Below are 5,789 nucleotides of genomic sequence, written 5' to 3'. Positions count from 1 at the left end.
CAATCCGCTCGTGGTAATTTGAATCAGCCTGACAGATGTGATAATATTACAGTATATTAAAAAAAATGATAATGAGCTTGACGTTTTACAACAAAGTTTACAGGGTTTGTCTTCTATCGACAATGACATGTTCTCCATTATTTAATGAAACTTAATCATAATAGTTGACAGTTCCTTAAAATATTTTAACGCTTAATAGAATGAAAAATCATTATAACTAATTTTACTTCACTATGCATTTGAAATCTGTGTATGCAGTCCAGATGATAAAATAATGAAGATTCATAAATATCCAAGGTATATTAACAATATTACCTACTTACAAATATAAAAGTACAGCAAGGAGAACGATGAGGATATGCAAACAAACAAAAGATCTGGCTATGTTGAAAAAAAAAGTCAAACCTGTCCAGTTTATGTCATCCCTATTATGGCTGCCAACAGCTTTCACAAGCACCTTTACTGTGGTAATTAAAACTCATGCACTTGAGTCAGGGAGAAGAAGACACTGGCGGCACATTCCCCACATGCGAGCATCAATGTCGAGTGACAAATGGCTTGAATGTGGAACCAGCTTCCTTTCTTGAAGTCGTAAAACTGCCCTGTAATGCCTTATTCAAATGATCCCCATTGCTGTAAGAAAAAAAGATTGTTGTTTGGCACAGAAGCTTCTAAAGTAGACCTGGCAAAGGCCGGCCCGCTGCCTGTCTCTGAACGGCGCCGCCCGCTGTGCAAGGAGAAGTATAGTACTATACATACTCAGAGAGTACGGGTAAAAGCGGAGTTTTACTATATTAGTCCGGCCCTCTAAAACCACCAATTTCTCATGCGGCCCTGCGAAAATAATTGCCCACCCCTGTCTAAAGGTAGTTCATACAATGTGAAGTACCCTACCTTGCCATATGAAGAGAACAATCTATGAATACAATCAACACCAGTCAACAAACAGTAACATCTTACCATAAAATCTTACCACTGCATACAGACCACTCAAACAACTTTTTTTTTCTCTACATTTATTAATGCTCTAATTTGAATGTGAACTTTATACATTTTTTTACTTCATTTAATTATTATTATAAGATACTGAGTTGCTGCAATCCTGCCTAGAGTCAATCAAGACTACTTGCTTATATATATAACATATTTTAACAATTATTTCCAATGTGGACATGCATACATGCCACAAACACATAGCATATGATCAGCATACACAAATAAGAACAAAGACACCTCACATCATACGCAGTGTTTTATCACTGAGATTCAACAGCTGTCCATGGGTTAGACACCTAGCCATAACACACCCTTTCCAAGTCAACAGCAAGGTCTACTTAATGATGGAAATCTTCATACATACCAATAGCCAGCGATATTGCCTGGAAACATCAGTGTAAGATTTACATTTAACATATAATATATATAATTACTGCAGAATTGAAATAGTCAAAAAGTCCATGCATCTACTCATCAAGCAACTCTTTTTAAAGCAACTTATAAAAAGCGTAGCTAAAACACAACATAACATTAGCATGAATTAGCAAGAGAGGGTTGTTTCTATATCAAGTAATTCAACAAAGCCAACAGACTTAAACGAGAAGCATAAGATAGAAAAAAAAATACCCACATTAACTAATCAAATGAAAAAAAATTAGACTATCCACTAGACTAACCGTTCCCACAGCTAGTCAGACAAGATGAACCAATATACTGGCAACATAATAAAAATACCTGTGAAAAGTTTGTGTAAATCTGCTTCCAAGCCGGCCCTGGGGTTCAGTGAATCATAATTTCAAAGATACATTCACCTCACGTTGACCATTATATTGATTGCTCTGACTTTATGTAACAGAATTCCTGACATGCACCTCGTTAAAGTAATATTAATGTGAGTTATTGTTGTAGTATTGCAAGTTTTACCGTTATCCAGGGGGCAAAGTACTTATTAGGTGGAATTTGAGGTGCAGTGTTTTCATAAAAAATTCAGCCTAGGTTAATAGGATTGAATCCATCAAGCATACAGCTCTAGAATCACACCAAGTAGAAAGATAACAAAAAAACTACATGTTATTAGCATTAGCATCTGGGGGGCGGGGTTTGCTTCTCAGAAGGCTGGATAAATTAAAAATAATCATATATCATCATCATCATCATCATATATCATCATTATAATTTATTGCGATACCACTCAAACAGCCTTCAACATATCTATCAACTATCAATCATAAGCAAGAAAATGTCTCACCTCTCGATAGGGGATGGTCCACGAGTTCGAATGACTAGGAGATCTTCCAAGCCAGTGGCTCTTCAGCATATGCCCGTAATATCATTTGCTGCGGTCTATCACCCAGCAGCTACAAGCAATCTCGATGAAGGCCATGTAGTGTCTAAAGCCAGGGCAGCTTCTCATAAGCATGATTGTGCTTATTGTCTTACGGCGACGACCCCTCCTCATATGAAAAGTTTAAAAAAAAAATTAAAATAATATTTAGAAATAATAATAAAGCACTATTACACACACCACTGCAGCCAAAGCAGGTCACCACCTCTGCGCTGACCAAATGATAATAAGAAATGACATTAAAAGCTGAGGAAACAAATAATATGCTCTGACACCAAACACATAGCCACAGATTAAAGATACACAGTAATGAAGTAAAGTAAACATGACAGGAAAAGAATATATATATATAACAAATAAAATAGTCAAAAATAGTTAAAGACCTCCACAAAAAGTACATTCAGATAATTCATGCATCTCTTTTTCCACTATAGCATTCTTCGTGTATCGCGTGAAGAAGTAGAGCGGTACGCCTGGGTGTGCGTGGCATTATGCTTTTGCTAGTTAAGAAGGCATGCACTACTAATAAATCACAGAATCATAAATTTTCATTTCAAACATTTTACAAACATTTGAAATACTAGAACATGTTACTTAAGTAAACCAATTTAAATAAAATTAATGATACTTTTACTGTGCATTCAAGAAATTGATTTAGAATTTCAAGAAATGGAGAACAACAATACAGACAAATGATGCAAATAATTTTGTTGTTAAAAAACATACTTTGAGTGATATACTGTCTGCCAAATTAATATGTGCACCACAGAAACTGCTACACAAGTTCACATCAAGACTAAAAATAACTTGGTGATTTTAAGTTAACATTTATCCCTAAAGCAGGCATGCCAAAAAAGAGTTTTTTATGGCACAATTTTGAAAAAGTGTTAAAATAACACAAAAAGACCCGAGGACAATCTACAAAATTACCTTTGTATCTTGTACTGGTGCAAAACTGCATAAGGAAGAGCGGAGTCGTCTATCTTCTTCCTTGTTACCAATTGCAGCAAAGGGGATAGACACGTTGGTTATGACAGGTTGCTGTAATACCAAAGGATGGCTGAATAAAGTTTCTTGATCTTCACCAACACCAGTTTTCACCTCCAGTTCACAAGGGCATCAAGCTCAATCCAGTTGGTGCAAGTACTAATCTAGTTCATGTCTAAGGGATGAAAAATAAAAGGGGAACAACACGTAAAAACTTTCATACCAAATAAAAAAGGAATGATCAATTGCTGAAAAAGGCATAAGAACACAATTTTTGCAAATTATTTTGCATGTCATGATTTACAGAGTTGCAAAAATAAACCTTAAGTATTCTAAGGTGATCGCGAAGGATCTATGGAAAAATTGTTCTTTGATCCATACTTATTCTTGTTTCCCAGATGGAACTTTGTGGATAAAAACCATATTTTGCTCTCGTCTTTTGATTGTAAGGGAGTTTGGCAAATGTAAACTGGTCAGTTCCACAATCTGCCATACAAGATAAAAACCAACAGCCAAGTAGCCCCCGCACTAATGCCAACATAGGGTTGATTCTCCATAGACAGTCATGCTCATGATCTTTGCTCCAACTCAAATCCATACCGTATGATATCCTGCCCCAAACCTTAAAGAAAATAAGAAATACTTCCAATACATTAAAACATACATAATAACATAGCATATAGCAAAGCCTGGGACATAAGCACTTTTAACATTTAATCTGCTTATAGGCTGCTTTGACAAATGTGCTTTTCAAAAAATTCACTGTGCATGTTTGCAATGCACCAGTATGATGCATGCAATGTCCGAGTGTGGCACAGATAAAATGCATATAGAAATATAGCACACTTATTAGTACCATAAAATAAACAGTAAATAAATGATGCACATGTGAAAATACTTAATGCTGGAATTATTGATCTTTTCTAAAAACGTATAAGAATCCATGTGGATATGAAGAACGCACAAAACACCATAAAAGACAGAAACTAAGTTGTTTCTTTTTAATTGTTAATTTTCTTTATGCTCAGTAGTTCCAATTTCTATTACTCTAGTACAAATCAACATAAAAACATATATATAACAAATTAAAGCAGCTTCAGGAGGAGAGCAGGATCTAGACTACCTGGACAGCAGGGAATTCCCTTACTTATTCTAGACATTTCCACTACCAGTTCAATTTTCCAGAAAAAACACTAACAGAACATTCTACATCTAAATTCTAAGAATATATATACCTACTTTAAAAATAAAAAAATCTAATGCCAAAGTTTACAAAAAACTGTAATGTGAAAAAAACTAGAAGCACTCTCAAAAAAAAAAAAAAATCTGTAAGAAATTTGTGCATTATAGAAAAAAAAAATAACAAAATCCGAAGGACTATGTAAAATGTGTAAGAACCTAACATCGACCTAATCTATGATAAAGAAAAAATTTTGAAGTTATTGAGCATGTATTTATCTCTTAATACTAATGGACAAAACTAAAATAGTAAAAAAAAAAAAAAAAAAAAGAAAGAAAGAAAGGACAACACTGAAAAACAAGAAAATGTTCATGAGGAATTATGTAACTTTGAAGGAAAAGAAAGCGAAAATAATAATGTTTTGAAAGCACAAAAAAATTAAAGAAATATGGCATAAAACTGTCAAATAATAAAGCAAAATATTATGGTATTTTTCTAAGATAATTCTTACCAAAGTGCATTTGGTACGATTCACCAACCAAAAAGAAATAATTGTATTCGGAAAAAGGGTTCATCTCTCCTTGGACACTAAAATCTCCAGACAAAGACAAGTTCAAAGGACTTGAAGAGGTCCTCTACCCCACCACTGATCAGTTTGATATGAGCTCAAACTGCAATCATTCATCCAATATTAAATCACAATGTGAACTGATTAGCGTGTATCATTGTGGTGTTTGTAGTTTAAAAAAAAAAAAAAACCAAAAAAACTGCAAGTGATAGCCATGGAAACAATTATGAAATAAATATGTGTAACTTAATTAGTATCTATGGTTACATGTTGTGTTTACTCTGCTTATTTAAGCCACACTTACAACTCTAGTGTATAGAATGCACAATGTCGGCTTCTTAAATCTCATCACAATAATGCTCTTCTTAACGCAGATTAGATATTCTGAACTTTTTATTAAAATAAAAACCCCGGCATGGGGTTCAATGAACATTTAGAAGCAAATTCAGCTGTAAGATTACAATGGTTACTTCGATGTTTTTAAAGAAAACAGCCCCCCTCGCATCCCCTTCCCCACATAGGGAAGTACAAAAAATTAATAACTGCAACATGGAACAAACTAAGGGAACTAACCAGTGTGGAAACCAAGGTTTTTTCATATCTTTCATGAGTTCCAGCGCCAGCTCAGGGTCAATGCCCTCAGACATGACATACGCTTGCAGTTCTTCCGATTGGTCATGTTGGCAATCTTTAGTCCCAGAGCCTTGGCTCCT

Source organism: Pomacea canaliculata, linkage group LG2 (genome assembly GCF_003073045.1).
Source record: "Pomacea canaliculata isolate SZHN2017 linkage group LG2, ASM307304v1, whole genome shotgun sequence".
NCBI lineage: Eukaryota > Metazoa > Mollusca > Gastropoda > Architaenioglossa > Ampullariidae > Pomacea > Pomacea canaliculata.
Note: the sequence above shows the minus strand (reverse complement) of the source record.